Source organism: Onychostruthus taczanowskii, unplaced genomic scaffold (assembly GCF_017590055.1).
Source record: "Onychostruthus taczanowskii isolate IOZ18803 unplaced genomic scaffold, ASM1759005v1 scaffold51, whole genome shotgun sequence".
NCBI classification, from domain to species: Eukaryota; Metazoa; Chordata; class Aves; order Passeriformes; family Passeridae; genus Onychostruthus; species Onychostruthus taczanowskii.
In genome coordinates, this window is record NW_024502680.1 from 924,427 (window position 1) to 943,215 (window position 18,789).

The 18,789-nt window shown below is 40.7% G+C and overlaps 1 protein-coding gene across 4 annotated transcripts in view; it reads left to right on the plus strand.

The window, feature by feature from the left end:
• PIK3CB (phosphatidylinositol-4,5-bisphosphate 3-kinase catalytic subunit beta) overlaps window positions 1-18,789 on the plus strand; it is a 67,990-nt gene that overhangs the window by 8,542 nt on the left and 40,659 nt on the right. For 2 of the 4 annotated variants that reach the window (XM_041416304.1, XM_041416305.1), the window contains exon 2: window positions 9,895-10,010. The exons of 1 other annotated variant lie outside the window; for it this stretch is intronic. The gene's annotated coding sequence lies outside the window, so the exon portion shown is untranslated. Of the gene's footprint in view, window positions 1-3,339; window positions 3,401-9,894; window positions 10,011-18,789 lie in introns of those variants that run through there. One more of the 4 variants, XM_041416306.1, reaches the window with a different exon arrangement.

The window sequence follows — 18,789 nt, forward strand, 5'->3', positions numbered from 1 at the left end:
ACAAAACTTGCTAGCAAAAAAAGAGACTTTCCTTTCTGTTGTTAATAATAAAAACGAGGAGGGACTGATTATCTGTGCTCAGTAGCTAATACTGTCCTGCTTTTTAGTATCCATGTAAGACAGATACAATGCTTTTGACAAAAGTCCTTTATATTTTATTAAAAATTTTTAAAAACCCCACTTTATAATATACTGATAATCTGCATCTGATTACATATCTAATAATAAATTAATTATGTTATAAACTTCCACAAGTTATGTGCAAACAATTGCAAAATTTCCCATGTGTTTAAGAGATAGAGATGTCACTCTTCAGATGTGTAGAATACTGACAGTCTTCATGCTAGGCCAGTTTTACTTCCCTGGTACTTCAGAGGGTCTTTTTTACATCTGCTACTAGTGGTAGTAATGTAGGGAGATAATATTTTTCTAATAGAAATGTTTATTTACACTTGAATTAGGTGACCTCTAGCTATATTGAAAATTCTAGTAAGCTCAGAATAATGACCTAACTATTTTTATCTGAGTAACAACAGCAACATTTTGTTTACTGAATTGTTGCTTTAACTGTTAGGATACAATTTTTTTTATACTCAGTGTCATTTTGTACAAATTAGAGTCCAGCTAACATAAATACATAACAATTGTTTATTTGCATTCTGCAGTCTGTTTTGATAACTGGGAGCTTCTGTTTCCTCTGGGTGCTGTAAATAAATCTGGTGTATGAAGACTTGCAGTGAGAGTGAAGAGCAGAAAAGTTCTGCATAAAAATGAAAAGCAGTTTAGTAGAGTTCTTGAATAAAAGCAAGTTTGGCAAGAATGTGAGGATGTAACTTAACAAGTTGGAAGGAATGTTAAGACCACAATCAAGTCTTTTGCTTACAATTTCTTGTATGAGTAGTCAATGGAGATGTGCAGCAGCTGAATGTGGATATTGGATGCTGTCCTAATTTCTGTCACTGCAAATATGCTGGTTTACAACTCACTTTATAGTAAATCTGCTGGGCATCACAAAATGACAAAAGTCCTTCTCTGTTTCTACATTTTGAATAAAGAACTTCTCTCTGTGTATTATTTCTTGTACTTTATTTGGTTTAACTGAAAAGCTTCAACATTAATTTATTTGGTTGGGAAATACTGCGAGTAAAGCACTGGCTGGGGATTTGTAATAATTAGATTCTATTTCCAAGTGTGTCACAGGCTCTGTGTGAGTTCAGAGACATTGGCTTATCCTGGTGTGTTTTTATCTGTGCATCCAGGGTGAGGCAGTTTTCTTTCTTTGGTGTCTTTGCATAGTAAACTTGAATTAATGTCCTTGAATAAATACAATGGATGTGATGCTGAGGGGCAGGCTTAGGGATGGGCCTGGCAGTGCTGGGACAAGTTGGACTCCATCACCTTAGAGGCCTTTTCCAACCCTAATGATTCAAAGTTTCTCTGCTGCTTTTAGGATAAATGCAAACGCTTAATTGAAAAATACTTTGTAGCAGCTCAAGTAGTTGAAATCGATGACAAATAAGTTTTATGTGCTTTATATTAGGATGGGGAAAAGGTAAATGTATTTTTAAGTGGCCCCATTAAAAAAAGATTCGTTTCAGTGAGCACATACAATTGTTCCAGCTGATGCACAGGCTCGCTTTGGTGACTGTCAGTGAAAATGTTTTTTTCAAAAGAAAATCTCCTTTATCATATTTTAAAAAAATAAAGGAGAAATTATTCTTAAAAAGTAGGAAGAGGCAGATTGTAGTGCAGCAGCTGAAGTATTTTTAAAGCATCATATCATAAGATTAAAAAGTTAGAGTCTTTAGTGTATTCTTGTCATGGGAATAGAAATTTGAATGATTAACCCCTTTCTATTTATAGCTGTTTTCTGAGTTATTTCAGTTCCAGTTAACTTCTGGGTAAATTTCATGAGAAGACAGAGCAATCCTTGCCTTAGTCTATCTCTGCTGTTCATCATTTTACTGTCCTCAAGTTACTTTCTTTTTGAAGTAAATTTCACAAACCACGGCTGAATTTTCAGATTTATTTGTAGCTTGATAACTTGTCAGCTTTTATTATGTTCAACTACAGGATTTATAGAGGCCTTCAACATTTGGTGGCTCCTTTTGTCTTCCCATCACTACTTGCCAGTTTTTTAAATCCTGGTATATCACTGCTCAGGGGTGAATTCCTGGGGTTATTGCCTCAGGAGAATGAGAGTGCAGGCTCTGTGTGCTGTGCTGATAAAGCTTGAAAGAACCAGACAATATATACCAATTTCTGTGAAAGTTTTCCACTCTCTTGGTGCCCTAAGTTGCTTCTTCATTGCTGATTTAACTTGTTGGCCAGGAAGCTACTCTTAGGGTGGTTTTTACTTCTATTTGTACAGTAATAAAGGGTTTCTACCTATGTAATGACAATTTTCTTGAAAAAGAGGCAGTGGCTAGACCTCTTCTATAAGAAGGGTTCTTCAGAAATGGCAGCATTCCTGAAACCCTAGGCTCAAGCACCTACATTTCGATGATTAACAGACCCAGTTAAGCTGAAGAAGGATTTGTTGGGGTGTGGTGGCCAATGAAATGGTTTGTTGTTAAACTTTCTGTTGTTCTGTGATGTACTTTTTTCTTGCAATGTTCTATGAGGCCTCACTACCTGAAAGAGGAGGGAATAGGGAGCAAGAGCAGATTAAAATGCACACTTTTATTATCTGAAAGAGCTTAATAATTTGCTTTTGAGTGTTGGATATAGCTGGAGGTAAACTGCATTTATTAGATGCTTGTATTTTTCCTTCTTCAGCACAGGAACTATTCTTAGTGATTAATTCCAGTTTCAGGTAGTATTTACTGTATGCATGGTGTTAGTGATGGAATGCTATTATTATTTATTATGTGGTAATATTTGGAATCAAACAGGAAGTTGGACTGCAGCAGCATGTCTGTATTTTACAGACATGTATTAGGTATTTTTGTATTGGTTCATAGTCCCTTGCAATCCAAACTTGGGAGTTTGTTTTAATCATAAAGAACAAAGCCTTTCAAGTGATACCTGGAGCAGGGTGGGCAGCACCTTCACAAAATGGCTCTTAGTAATTAATAACTGACAAATTGTTCAGTCTTCTTTTGAGTTCCGTGTTCACATTTATATAAATTCAAATATGAGTGCAACAAAAAGCAGAATTTAGGAACTAAATAGAAGTAAATTTGTGTAGTTTCACCATATTAGGCATTTCACAGAATGTAACTGGGAAGTGAAACGTGGGGACGTGCAAATAGTGAAGAAAATAAACTACACAGATCACAAGAAACAGAAATCACGAGCAGTGCTACTAATTACATTTCAAGTAACTCAGTAATAGTGGTGGCATCTTCACAGAAACAGGATGAGGACTCACTGCTTTATTTCTCTGTTTAAAGTGCAGGTAAATATTTATTCATGTAGTAACTTTTGGGTGGAACCAGTTGGTGTTTTTCAGTGTTTTTATGTCTGTGACATGCTAGTGAGTAGGAAATGCATCAGCAATAAGTTCAGGTGTTCCTGAGTTCGGAGGAAATGCTTCATCAGTCCTTACGCGCCTTGGCCTTTGAGAGTTTAAGACTTTCAGAAATAAATCATGAGAAAGGACATAATAAACTTTAGAATGGCTGAAAATATCACATTAAACAAATACAAGGTTTCTTTATTGAAGTAATGGTGCAGGGGTAATTTTGTTAGAGAGCAAGTCCTTGTGTTCTGCCCAGTAATTAGCTCTAGATTCAGGAGCAGCTTAAAAAACAAAAGTATGGGATGTAATTGTATTGTGACAGAAACAGGAACAGGAATTGCTGTGCTGCTGGCAGTTAATGTCCCTGCCCTTGCCCCTGAGACTTCTGTCCTTAAATACTGCTTTAGATGTAATGAAAACCCATGCAGAATCAGATATTTTATTATTGCTTGCAGCCTATTTTAGGATGTGAAAAGCTGCATTTGGGTGGCAGGGCTGCTGAGGGTGTGCAGGGATGGCAGCCAGGTTGATTTGGGGTTCATTGACTCCTGCAAACACCTCTGTAGGTGTCACAAGGGCTTGTGCAGGATGCTGGGTTTGTCTGCACCTGCCTAAACTGCTGCTTAGTGGTTAGGCTGGCTCAGCTCAAGCCTTTGGGCCTCGCACTTCATGTGTAGGTGAGGGTTTCTGGGAAGAGGAGCACTGCTCTGTGACCACAGCTTCCAGTTCTTCACTGCTCTCAGCCACATGGAGCCAGCCAGAGCTAGAGAAGTTGAAGCACTGGCGTGGAGGTGGAAGTGATCTTTGGGCCCTGGGAGGAGTTACATCTTCACATGGGTGAGTCTGTTCCATCTAAGCCATTCAGGCCTTTGTCCCAGCTCTGGAGCTGCTGAGCCAGCTGGGTCATCTCTTGTGCCCTGTGCTGCAGCAGAACTGGAAATGAGCTGGAAAGTGTTGCTCACTTGACTCTGTTTGTGGAGCAGTCTAAAGCAGATCTAAGCACTCGTTTGTGAGTCATCTGAAATAACAAACACACTGCTGTTCTCACAAAACTGTCACACACAGCCTTGAACCTTGTGCTTTTTGAACCTTGGAGTAGCAGACAGAGTACATCCTCCAGCCCAGAGCCTCTCCTGGGAGCTTTTCTTACTCTGCACTTGTCATTAGAAGTGATCAGCACTGGCAGCCAGCCCTGAGTGCTGGGGGCATCGCAGGGTCTCTCTCAGCAGAGACTTTGCCCATCTCCATCTCAGCACACTGCCCTCAGGTCAGGGAATGTCTGGCTGCCTGGCACAGTGTGAGAGGAAAATTTGCAGTCTAGGAGCCTCTTTTTGTTAATCTTCCCTAGCAGTGATGTGTTCCCCTTCTGCTTTGCCCAGAGGCATTTCTTTTGAAGGTGACAAGAGCAGGAAAAAAACAATTGAAACGCTCTGAGAAAATAAAAATTATTAAATTATTTAATTTTTTTTTGTTTAGTTTTCTGTTTGTTGATCCTAAATAGTAAAGGTGATTCCTTCCCATCTGGAACTCTCTCTTCCTTGCTGCTTTAATGGAAAGTCCTTCATTTTCCAGTGCCAGAAACTGCCAACAGTCTTTTGCTCTTAAGCTTGACGTTATTGCAAGGAAAAAGATTATTTGCCTCACAACTCCAATTAGATTGAGTTCTAAGATAGAATTAGTAGGAGAGTTACTGGGTTACTGACCTTGAGCCCCATCAGGCAGGCTACATTACTGTGGAGGAGGGACACACCCTCCCCCTCCCAGATAAATTCAAATGTAACTGACACCCTGTTAAAGAATCGCTGTGTTCAAAATAAAGACTATGTTCAAAATAAAGGTGAAAACTTGCAAGATCGTTTTGATGTTGTCTTGCAGTTCTAAACTGAAAGGGAACTCAGCATCATGTGTAACCAAGTAAAAACATGATTCATTGTGAAGCCTATTAGTCCGTGCTGGTGTGAGTATAAATGAGTTTTGACCAAGCCTGTTGGGCACTGAAGGGGATTTCAGAGGTGAGCCAGGGCTCAGTGAGGCAGAGCTCTGGGAAGAGTGAGCAAGGCTCCCTGAGACTGTGAGTCACTGTGGTGGGAGACAGGGCTCCTGCCCTCAGTCACCCACTGCAGAAATGTAATTATGGTATCTACTTCTTGATGAAGGCATAACTGAATCTAGCTTCAAATCATGTTTTTATCTGTTATCTGTTTAACTTAAACAATAATACTGGAAAATGCTAAGTTGTCTCTGCTTTGCCCAGCTTCAGGAATAAGAAAGGACATGAACTGATGTACAGTTCTGACATAGATGTCTCTTTTGAACTCATTTGCTGTTCTGCCATTTCTGTCTCTGCCTTTTTTTCTTTTTCTGTGGCTGTTCTTGTGCAATGGGAACTTTTTGCTCTATGCCTGTTCAGTTTTGGTTAAAAGATTTTGTACAAGATAGGTGGGTTTCACATGTCAGAGAAGTCTGAGGCTTTTCAAAGGATATTACTGGTTTCTGACCAAGCACCAACACCTGGGAAAGTAGAACACAAAGAAGAATGCTGTCCTGTGTGTAACACTGTGCTGTCCATTTTCACTATGGTGTTTTTTGTCTCTTGATGTCACTGCAGAAATAGGTGCCACCTTTTAGATATCAGAACTGGTCCTTGCTGCTGAAGGGAGTCTGGGCACTGCCTTGTTGGGACAGTGTCTGGGTCAGCTGGCACACACCACTGTAGCAGATATGAAATAATCCTTTCAGATCTAGGACTGGACCTGCCTTCTCAGCCTGGGCACTCAGTTGTGCAGTGTGGAGAAGCTGGAAGTTGCTGTCATTTAGGCAGATGTGCACTGCTGTGAGCTTCTCTTCTGCTCACTGTTTTAGTTCCTGCACTTGAGTTGTGATGGCTTAATTACTGTCAGTGAATGTTCTTGAAGAATTTTATGTTTGTTATTGTTGCAACTTAAGACTGAGTTGCTTTACATGTTTCAGTATCTTTTTAAGTTGAAGATACTTGGTGTATTTACTGATCCTTCAAAGTTTTTTTTGTCTCTGACTTGGTGAAATGGTAAGTTTCTTCATTGCTACAGCAGCTAACTCAGTTTGATATTCACTTGTCCAATCTTCAGCACTACTGAGGGCATGAAATGCTCAAGGCAACTTTGAGGTGACCCAAGCTGTGAAAAAACAGCTCTAAAATGCCCCAGCTGTGTATCACTGTCCTAAACTTCTGCTAGTGCTCTCCTGATGTCTGCCTCAGTGCTTTCTTCCAGAGTAAGAGGTTTAATCACAGAGACGATACCTAAGAAACTGCTGTGCTGTGTCATTGAGCCCACTCAGAGTTCCTTATCCTGAAGTAAACCTGGAGCATCCTCTCCAACAAATGGATTTTTTGTGTGCTGTGGAAGAATTGACGGAGCAGCAGCCTGTCTGATGGGCCTAGAAATTGTTATAGAGCAGAAGACAATAGGGTCACAATTTCTTTAGCCCAGTAATTTCTATGTGCCATCTTACATGGCTTATGAATGTTATTTTTTTCTCTTCTTTTTTTCCTTTTCTCTGTCTTTGTGAGTGGCCTATTCCCTTGGCTTGTAATTATCTTGAACATTATGCCACAAAGGAGTTTTAGGCAAAAGTTTCTTGTAGCTCTTCCCCCTTTCTTTCCTTATGATGTAATTCTTTTTGGTAATACTTTTTTAAGTGTTTCTTTGTACATAGGGAGTGTAGGTGGAGAACTCTAAAAAGTTTTACTGTATTGTCACAGGCATTCTGATTGCCACCACACAGTTTTATGATTGCTGAATTGCCTCATAAGATTGTTAATGTTTTAGAAAAAACAAGTTACAATTTACATAAAATCAGTATCTATGTAATGAGTGCGTGATTAAAGGATTAATGAAAATTGTTATTTTGCCAAATGCAATTTCTCATGCAGAAGTTACAAGTTGGAACAGAAAAGGATTTCTGTTGGGTCCCTGGTGGGTGCTGTCAGAAGAAGTCATATGGGTGTGGGCCCAAGGTGGTTTTTTGGTGTGCTTTTGGCTGAGGTCACACCCAATAGACCCAGAAGAGAGGCTGTCTGTGATGTCCAGCTGCCAGTTCTGTTTTTCCCATGTTTGTCAGAGAGGTGCAGAGGAGAAAAGAGATGTCCTCAGAGAGTCCAGTTTGTGAGGCAGTTCCTCCAAGTCCTTCTGTCTTTATGCAGTTCCCAAAGATGGTGCTGGCATGTTTGCCCCGTAGTTGGAGTCCTCAGCAGCTGCTCACAGTCTCTAAAAGGCCAGCAGCGTTTGTACCCTGTCTGCTGGGTGTAACCAGCCTTTGGAAAATTCTCCACTCATGGCGTGAAGGTGGAACGTGTCCTGGCTGCCCATGTGTGATCTGCAGCCCAGCGATACCACCACTTTTAACCCCTGCTCTCCCGCTCTGGGAAACGGGAAGGGTTGGTTGGTGAGAAAAACAAGGCTGCACACCCTCTTCCTCTAATGAAGGGTTTGTTTCTCATGCTTGGATGTAGCAATGGATGCTTTGTTTGTGTACTTTAGAAATAGTTTAAGGTCTCGAGGGCTGGCTGATCCCCCAGTTGGTTGTAGAGGACCAGCCTGTTGTCAGTGTGATGTCTGAGCTGCAGAGAGCCAAAGTGCTGTGAGAAAAGAAGGGAAACAGGACAGGAAGCTGTGGGGAACCGAGGCTGGGGTGAACACAGGAGCTGTGACAGGAGCTATTCACAATGCAGCGGTTTGTTTAGGCTGTACCATTTATAGACCCTGGGTAGTTTTGGGCACCCACCATCTGATTGGTCATCATGTGTCTAGTTAGCCATTGACCTCTAGAAGTTTGGAATATCCAACTTTTAGTCAAGGAGTGTCCTGCCCTGCCACGGGGTATGGTTCAGTCACACACTGTGCCCCTTGTTTGAGGGGCCACAGGTCATGCAGGATTTCTTCCTTGGGTGGAAGTTCTGTTGCCATGCCTGTTAGCTATAGCAGGATGCATTTCACACCCCCTCCTAAGAGCCTGTCTCCTGGCCAGTAGCCTTTGATTAGGATTTTTCTGATTTCACCAAGACAAATATTGACGTGGCTGTGAAACATGAATTCCAGGCTGGTAGTTCAGCCTTGCTTCTGTGAAATTCACACTGTTGCTTTGTCCTTGCAATTTCCAAATCACGTAATACTGTCTTCATTTTTCTGCAGTCTTTTTTTCTTTTTCTTGTGTGTGTTCCCTGCTGTAGGCTCCTAGACATTAATCATGAGAAGTTTTTGGACTCGCTCATACCTCTGTAAATAAATCAAATAACTCAATGTGTGTTAATTGGCTTCTTGCACACCAGGTGAAAACCCATTTTGGAACAACACCTTTTGTGCACCAAAAGATTGTGCATGGAGCAGTAACGTAACTTTTTTTACACCTAAGTACGTGGAGCAGTAAGTATTTATCCCTCAAAGCCACTGAAGAGCCTGAGTTGCTTCAGAGGGCTCTACATGCCAATTCCCAGAACATTTCTGCTCTGTGTGGGACGAGGCAGTGGCAGCCCTCCCTCCCTCCTGGTCACTGTACTGTTCTCGCTAGCTCAGTGGGACCTGCCTGGTGTGGTTTAGAAAAAGAATTGTTTATGGGAAGTGCAGGGTAGTTACACTTCTTGTGCTTGTGGCTTGGCCTACAAACCTGGAGATAGCATCAGTGCAAGCTGACAGCACTGCTTGGTGCTTGGGGGGATTGAAGTAGTTTTGTTCACTTCTCTTTACTGAGAGCACGGTTTGTAGGGTAGAGCTGAGGAGGATCATGCCTTGGCTCTGTGGAGATGTTTTGCCCTGTGCATCTGCAGGGAGTTGGTTGGTCAGAGACCTTCTGGACTTTTCACACATTGAACTGTGAATAGGAATATGGGATCACTTGTGTCATCAACTTAGCTTCTCCACAGTAGGACTACAGATGATATTACACTCTTAAAAAAACCCAAAACCACCAAAATGCCCCCAAACAAACAAAAAACCTCCACCAAAATCACCTTACAGCCCAGAGGAAAAAGATAAAATGTGCTTAAGATAATGAAGGCCACTCTGTCTCCCTTTTTTTGGCTTTAACTGCAGTGGACATCTGCTGATCTGGTTCAAATTGAGTGTGCAAAAATTTGAAAATATTTACAGCAGCTAAGTATGCTTTTGACTAATTCATGATCATAAGACTTATTAGAATAAATTGTATATTCAAATTATTGCTTCCTTTTTTTCCTTTCTGGTAGCAGGATGTTCGTGGATTTGACTTTCATTTAATTGTTAGATTAATCACATTGTGCAATGGGAATGTGGTGCTGTAGTATTTGAAGGCAGTAAAAAATAGTATGATTATTTAGGTATATCTGCACAGAAAGTTGGTGCAGCTTTTAAACCTAATAAAAATTGCTGATTTTCTCATTTGGTCAATTACATTATACTGTGTTTTGCTTTTTTTAGATTACATTGAGGTTATCTCGTGGAACCTTCTGAAAAAACAAGAGTAATAGGAAGAAAATGTTTAATAAAAGTATCCTCGCTACACAGTCAAACTGAAACAGGGAAAGTTCACTGGAGTAAGTATTACAGGGCTGGGATTTTCTGGGGTTGTTTTCTATTGTCTTTTGCTTGTATAGTCAGCATGGCTATTAGGCTTTTATTGCATTTAACTTTGTTATAGTTATATTAAAAATATAAAAGGGTGACTCTGTACTCATTTCAGTTGATCAGCTGGTAATGGACTCATGGATTCTCACTGAACCATCTTCCCTCTTGGAAGTGGTTGTATCTGGTGAAATTGGGATGGTTTTCAGGTTTTTCTCTTGGCTGCTGTGTATGCTGCCTGTGGTTTTGAGCAGGGGGTTGTCTGCTATAGATGTGATTACATATAAGCTCCTATTTGCTCGAAAAAGTTAAAGCACTGCTTGTATTTTCCAGGGAATTTGAAAATACACTTGGTTTTTTTTGGTCTGTAACTCTCCAGTCATGGCTCTTATGACTGACTTTAATAATTTTGTTCCCACTATTATTTGTCCTGTATTGTAGTTCCATCATTCATCAAACTTGCTTAGGTTTTCAGTTTATGAATATCAGAGACATCTTTCCTTCACTGTAGTTCAGTTCCAGCTTTTGTGAATTCTGTCTAGCTGACACATATGTGTCTCATTTATGATAAAAGAAGCTTCCCTGATAAAAGAAGGAACTGTGGATTGCACTTTTTACTACCAGATAAATAAATATTTATATCCTGATATAGTGTAATTCTTAATTTCTGTATACTTCATGTGCTTCAGATGAGAAATGTAATCATTTTTCTGCCACTTTGCATCGGATTGTCCGATGTTTAAACATATTCTCTTTAGAAAGTGGGAAAAAGCTGTCTGTGTCTGATGCATTTTACTCATGCCGTGTGGTTGTGTGAATGTAATTCTGCAGGAGTCACTGGAAATAGTCCTGAATGCCTGGTTGGGAATGAAAAAATCTGGCCATTAGAACTGAGAAGGGTGAGAAGTTGTTTTACTTTACAAGAAGTATATTTCACCATATTGCTTTATTACCAAGAGGAAATTACTCCTCTTATCTTCTTCTTTGAACACGGATGTGTAGAGGATGTCATAATTTGGGTAGAAAAACGTCTGTGGAACCTAATCAGACAAGAAAAGCTTTCCATACTTGGTGTTTTTAACAAAGTGTTTTTAACTGGCAGAATAACATGTTTGGATTGATTGATTTTCTGCCTTAAAGAAAAAAGTTTTTTAACAAAGTGCTTTTAACTGGCAGAATAACATGTTATTCTGGATTGATTGATTTTCTGCCTTAAAGAAAAAAGTTCTGTAAATTTTTCAATTCAGTGTGGATTTAAAGAAGTTGATGTGTGTTAGTTCCCTTTCTCTAAGTACTTGAAAGAAATGCTACAATTTTTAGTCAGCACATTTAAATTTTCATCAGTTCCTGATCTAGGCCAAATGTCAGGTGACTGGTGAATACTCATGTGCAACATTCTTGTGGCACCTGATTCTGAATTCTGACCCCTGAAGTTTTCAGGAGTTGTGTTAGGTGGAATTATTTGTCTTTTACTGCCTTATTAGATTACACAGTGGAAATACAGGCACCTGCTCACAAGGTCCCAGTACAAACCAACAAACAAACCTATTTGCTGCCTGCACACTTAGTTTGACAAGTTAATTCTTGACTCTGGTAATGAAGTTACAAAAACACATAAAGTTGCAACAGAGCTCCCCAAACAAATAAAATGAAGAATGTCCACTGGAGACAGCTTTAGTCATTTTGAATCATTGTTTTAGGCTTATGCCAGACACAAAACTTGCTCAGGTGTTCAGTAGTCAGTAAACTTGTGTTTCTTCCCTCCTCCCTCTCTTTTTAAGAGACTCAGAGAATTCCATTGTTACAAGTCAAAATTAATTTAGATTTTTCCTTTTTGGAGAAATGTTTTGCAACCTGTTTGTCTGTTTGTTTGTTTTTAGTTGGAGTTTGTGTGCTTATGTGTGTTTGGATCATCACAAGGTGTTTTGCAATTGGAATTTTAGCATTAAAGTCCTCTTAGCATTGAAATAAAGTCCGGACAGCATTTCTATTCACAGTTGAAAAGTCAGGTGGAGTTCTTGTGAAGTCTTAGAAGCAGAGGCTGACTCTCACAGCTGGGGAAAAGTAACCCAGGAGCAGTCAGGCTCCAAGGCTTGCTGCATTTCTGGGACATTGTGGAGCCTCCATCCATGGAGACTTGGAAAATTATGTGTGTAGACTCCTAAGCAACTTGCTTTAACTTCCACTGTTTGATCTGAGCTTGGAATCAGCTGACTCCCAGAGGTACCTTTCAGGCTAAATGGTCTGTAATTCCTACATAATCTTAAATATTTTTTGGTCCTTGTGATGAATGGCCAGGGCTACTTTTGGCTTTTTTACCTTTATGACAAAAGGGGTTTTTCGGATTGTGTTTTTCTACCAAATGGCATCCTATTTCAACTTGTCTTTATAAATAAGTTTCATGAAAAAAATGTATAAAATATAGCAAAATATTTGCATTAGAGTTGAGTTGTTGGATTTCCTTCAGTATTTGCTCAGTCCTTGACAAGTCCTGTCCATGTAACAAATGGCTGTGAGCGGCCACTTCTGAATCTGTGATGGGGGTGTTGAAACTGGTGTTGGAAGAAAAATAACTGCAAAAATCCAGATTAGGTAAGAAACAGACTCCATCAGGAAGAATGCCTGGCCAGATGAAGCATGTAAAATCTATATTTTTTTCTATTAAAGGGCATCTTTTTACCTGGTAGAATCCATGGCATCTCTCTATGAGACTTAAGCACAAACTGCTTGTGTGTCTTGGGCTGTGTGCCCTGCTCGTAGGTGAAAATCTCACTCCTCCTTGATACCCAACTGGTTTTAATTATTTCACTGGTTCACCTCCCTCTGCAGTTACATGCAATCTGTCTGCTGAATAATCCCCTTTCCTAGAGGTTTTGATCAAAATACCAGAAATAACTAAAAGGTGAATATTTTAGTCCCTTTGTGAACAGGTATCCACTTATAGGAGAATCTCAGTTTCTTTTTTCAACTTTTTTTATAGTAGAATGTTATCTAGATGTAACATCTTAATAGTCAGTTGCTGGTGAGATTTGATGGTCTACGTTCATTTGTACAATTCCATAGGAAAGGAAATACTAACTATTTATATATTTAAATGTCTTATAAGTGGAAAGTTTCCTTTGTGTTTACAGTGGAATAAAAAATTTTGAGTGGTAGAACAAGAAAGGAAATCCCAGAGAGCAGAACTAATCCTGGTTGATTATTTCCTAGTTTTGTTGTCAGATTGTTAAGAAGTCAGGTACGATTCTTGTTGAGCAATGGGAGGACAGGGCCTCTACAGTTTACTTAACAATAAAGTTTTATTTACAGTTTACTTAGCACAATAAAGTAATAAAAGCTCAGATTATTAATGCATCTTTTCAGATTCATGACAGACACTGCATAGTAGTTCTAATAATAGCTTGGGCTGTCAGAAAGCCAGGCCCTTAGGCTGTGGTTTTGCCTGCAATTCTTGAAATGATTTTAAGAGCTGTCAAGTGGCCAGGCAGCCCTGAGGCTGTGAGGAGCTGCCACTGTGCCACTCCCGTTGCATCCTCACTGTGCTGGCACAAGCACTGGTGCAGCTTTACAGAAACACCTGACTTGCCTGCGTTCAAATGACATCTTCATTCGGGTTCAGTTCCTCCTCCTTTCCCACTCAGTCTGACTGTCCAGTCCTCCTCCTTCCCTTGTGCCCCCTCCATTCACCTGGTTTTTTAAGCTTGGTTTTGTTTGTTTGTTTAAAATATCCAAGTGAGTGTGCCATCATTTTACTGTTTAGTCTGTTCTTGGAACTCAGCATACCCTAACATTTCATCATTTCATGCTGGCCTCGTGCCGTTTGGGGGGTTTTTTGCCTTTTTTTTTTTTTTTTTACATTATTTTTTTACATGATCTTTCCATAACTGCTCCTGATGGCCTTCAAATAAAGATCTGCTCTTATGTTACCTCCTTACTAAAATTATCTTAAGTTTCATTTCCAGGCTGGGAAAAAGGCAACACTCCCTCTAATTCATGAAGTATCTGCAGTGCTGTGCAGGGTTACCAGTTCTAATCTGTTCCCAAATTTTCAGTCTTACCTTTCTTCACAGGATCAGGATATACAAATGCATTGTCCCTTGCGTCAGGGCCCACTCTGCCTGCTGCTATTGAAAATTTTCCAAAATATCTAAGAGAGCTGTTTAGAAATGCTTCTAAAGGTGATTATACGAGATGTTTTCTCACAGCCCAGTTCATATAGAATATTGAATAACTAGCCTGGGCTTTTTTCCTTTGAACTTTTCTCCTTTTTCTCTCCCTGAGTCTCTTGGTTAAGGTGTCAAACGAACTGTTACTCATGTGACAGTGCTTTTCTGATCTGCTGTTTTCTTTCATTCCTTCTCAACCACGCAGAACTGCATTCCAGCCAGCTGAAAGGGAATGTTCTCCCATAGTGTCCCCAGCTTCAGTGTGATCCAGTGACTGGATGCTTCTAAAGACAATTTCACACAGCAATAGAGAAATGTGAAAGGAGTTTTTCCTCTCCCTGCAACTCACTCTACTTGCACAATTCAAGAGGATGGCCCGAAACTGTTTCTGTTTTAATGTGTCTGTGCAGTGATTTCAAGGTAGAGCAGAGGATGGCTGTGAATTGGCTGTGAGAAGCTGGTGTGAACTGTTTGGTGTTCCAGAATTTCATGCTGCCTGTGCATTGACAGAAGTCTGTCTGAAGCTGGGGCTTAAGTTGTATTCCCTTGTTCAGTTCATCTTGGGTGTTCTTCAGAGGGAGCAGCAGATGTGTGTGCTTGCCTGAGCAGAAAGTAACAGGAAGGAAGATTTTCCTTCTTGTTCAAGCCAAGCCCATAAGCTCTTCTGAGTCTGGAATACCATTTTAGTAGTGTTGTTATCTATGTGTAGACTTGTTTTCCAGGAAAAAAAAAATCTGAAGACAGTCTCATTCTCAGCTATATACTTTCATTGAATTGTGGAATAACTTTCGTAAAAAGGGATGACTGGAGGTAATCTAATCTAACCATCTGTTCAAATGAAGTTACTTAAATTAAATTTTAATTTGTTACCAGTTAACATGTCTGCATTTTTTTAATATCTCTGCGTCCTGTGTAAATTTAGGTGCTCAGCATTTCTTGAAAAGTGGGCCACTTTTATTTAGAGGCATTAATATTTGAGTAGAAACTGCATTCATTGTGGGTTTAAAATCCTGAGTTCAGTTTTTAAAACTTGGTGCATAATGCTATGGGTACACCAGAGGAATAAAGCTACAGGAGAGGAACAGGCAAAATAATCAGGATCTGGGATAAAAAAAAACCCAAATGAAATTATCTTTGTTTGTGGAAAATTAGCTGTATTTTGTGAGGAAAAGGAGACAATCTAGACTTGATGGCTGAGAGACCACTCTTGGTACCAGTGTTAGCACTGTGAGGGAAGGAGGCCTTTGAAAAAGGCCTTTCATGTTTTCTGTACATAGATATTTTTAGAAAACTAAATGGTGATATTTTTATTCTGATATTTGGAGAAACCCTGACTAAATGGACATTTAATTTTCCATTCCATAGGGCCAGCTCATGTGGCAGTTGAACTAAACTGCTGGGAAATATTTATAGTACCACATGATCTTTAAAAATAACTTTCCATTCTGCTTTGTAGATGTCTTGAATTCTTAAAATCTTTGCTGTTGTAGGTAGATACCTGTGACATTTGCGGAGTGGAAAGATCTCTGCTTTGCTGATTTAGGCATTTGTATTTATCATCAAGTTGATAGTATTTTATTTTTAGATTTGGAAGCAGTTTGGATGGAAATCGATCTGCGCAGCTGTAGAAGGCCCGAACCTTAAGTGGGTTTGCTCTTTAGGTCTAAACGAGAATTCCCATGTCAGGGTCTGCAGGGTTTCCGTGGTCTGCAGTGGTACACAGACCACACCGGAGTTACCAGTGTTCTGGTTTTAGAAGGGTCATTGTTGGTCCTGCGGGCCCAGGGCGGGCTGAGCAGCAAACACAGTTCTCAGTAGCTCGCTCGCTGTTGGAATGGTGGTGTCACATTAAACCTTTAAACAAACCTCGGCTGCAGTGCGCTCTCTTGTACTCAGGTGGGGTTGGTCTCTTTCTGCAGGTGACAACTGGCAGAAGCAGAGGACACAGCCTTAAGCTGTGCCAAGGGAAATAGAGGTTGGATGTTAGGGAAAAGTTTTTTACTGAAAGAGTGATAAAGTTCTGGAATGGCTGCCCAGGGAGGTGGTGGAGTCACCATCCCTGGATGTGTTTAAAACAGACTGGATGTGGCACTGTGTGCCAGGGTTTAGTTGAGGGGTTGGGGCTGGGTTGGATTTGATGATCTTGAAGGTCTCATCCAGCCTGGTGGTTCTGTGGTTCCCATTACCCCCAGTGTGACCCTGTGCCTGTTCTGCGGGGTGAGGGCCTGTTCTCACCGCGCCCTGCTCCGTTCACAGCCTGCCGCTCGCAGGGCGAGGCCGCTCCGGGCCCGTGGACAACGGGAGGCGTTTGATCCCGGCGCTTTCCATTGTGTGCCCGCGGCGGGATGGAAGGGGACGGAGGAAGGGGAGAGAGCTGCCCTCAGGGTGGGCTGGATGGGACAGGAGCGATGAGGGGAGGGAACAGAACTGATGAGATGAAGTGGGAGCGATGAGGAAATGGAACTGAAGAGGGGATGGGACAGGAACAATGAGGGGAGGAGCAGGGCTGATGAGGGGAGGGAATGGCAGTGACGAGGGTAGTGGAACAGGAGCAGTGACATGAAACAGGAGCGATGAGATGAAACAGGACTGATGAAGGGACGGAACAGGAATGATGAGGCCATGGAACAGGAGTGATGAGGGGAGAGGGTCGAGCGGTGCCCAGAGTGCCCTGTCACAGCCTGTGGCGGTCCCGGGCGGCTCTCGGACCCTGCCCTGGGCTGCAGAACAGCTCCCGGGAATTTGGTACAGACCGAGGAAAAGAAGAGGATGTAGTTCTACAGAGCTGTGAACTGGTCCTCATCTAATGCGTGTATTTATCTTTAGTGTCTTCAGAAGAAATCAGACTTTTTCAATTTTTTTAGAAAACATTTTTCTAAAGGCCTTGTAAGTTTCATAGGACATAAGTCTTCGTGCATATTCAGACTCCTTTTCCATTGTTCTGCTAGGTTCTTCTCCCTTGTTTCTTCTCAAATATTTAATTTATAGCTTGCTCATCCTTTTATAGTACTAGATGTTTACACGGTTAGAAAAATTATTACAATGATTGTGTTGTGTAAGTGCTTAGTGTTTCTCTTACTTAGACTACGTGATGTGCTGCTGCCGTTTCCTAGAAAATGACTGTGGTCAGATTGTCATCTCGTCTGTTCTGAACAGTGAGATACTGTTCAAACACTGTTCTTGTGTGTCTGGATGGGGTGGCCCTTTTCCCTGCTGCAAGACTTCTGGTTTTTTTTAGCCCCTTGACTGCCGCATGACGGAGCAAGCAGTAGATAAAGAGCTGTATTGATCACAGTGATGATTGTCTTGGATGTGGTGCTCAACAGTTGTAACAACTTATTACATAAAGCAAAAATCTGGATAAGCGGTGCCCTTAGTTTTTGCGTATCCAAAACAAGTTAGCTTGATATTTGTCTTTTATGTAAATATTCATAAGTTTAGTGAAGAGTAAATCCAGCTTTATATTTAGCTTGAAGAGCTGTAGATATTTATGTGCCCTTAAAATGCACCTGTGTTTCAAAGAGGTGGTGTGAAAGAAACTTACTTGTTATGGAAGGTTACTTTTCAATATATAAATGATCCTCCCCTCCAACTTTTTGCCATCTGTTTGGGAAGATAGCATACTGATTTCATTCTGAGAGAACTGACCACGTTCCAGGGGTGGGTGACATAATTTCAGATGGAAGATAGCTCTTCTAAAGACTGTTCCAGAGACTTGGCACTCCGGAGAATAAATGCTATGAGAGATAACAGGGCATCAGACTTTTCCTCTGACACTGCATTATATGTGTGTTTATAATTACCACCTTCTTTGCAGCTACTTTTACTTGTGTTTGATTAGTATTCTTCTGGATTATAGTTCAAGATAAAACATTGAACATTGCATTGATTTTTATGTTGGTGTTCTTTAAACAACAGAAAAACAGATCTCAGAGGATGAGTGATAGGGAATTTGTGGTGAGTTCAGAAGTAAAGGATTTAATGACACAGTGTGAGTTTTCATAATTGCTGCATTCTTCAAAAAGTTGGTTTTAGAAGAACTTATCTGACACAGATAAATGTTGAGTGTTGATGCCAATTAAAGTGGATTTGGTACTTTTTAATATCTAAATCTTTTGCTGATATGATAAATTGTTTTCAAAGGAGAGTTCATTGCATTGTTATTCCATATCTCATTTTTTGCAGTGCTCCAGACTGGCTCTTGTGAGCATGTTCTTGGGCAGCTCTTAATTTCAGGATAACCGTACAAACTGCCCCCCATGCTTGTGGGGCAGTGGTCAGCACTGTTTGATATTTGTACCTCCTGGATTTAATTGCTGTACGTGTGCAAGTTAACTCCCCAGCACAGGTACCACTGATTTAACTCCTGTACATGTGCAAGTTAACTACCCAGCCCAGGTACCATTGATTTAATTCCTGTACGTGTGCAAGTTAACTACCACACAGGTAAAATTGATTTCACCAGCTCTGGCTGCAGTGGTGGGAGGTGCAGCTGCACCTTTGCAGCTGGGTGGTCCTGGGCTCTCAGCAATGTCCTGAAGGAGTCACCATGGATTTGAGTTTGGCACAAGATAGTCTTGCCTGC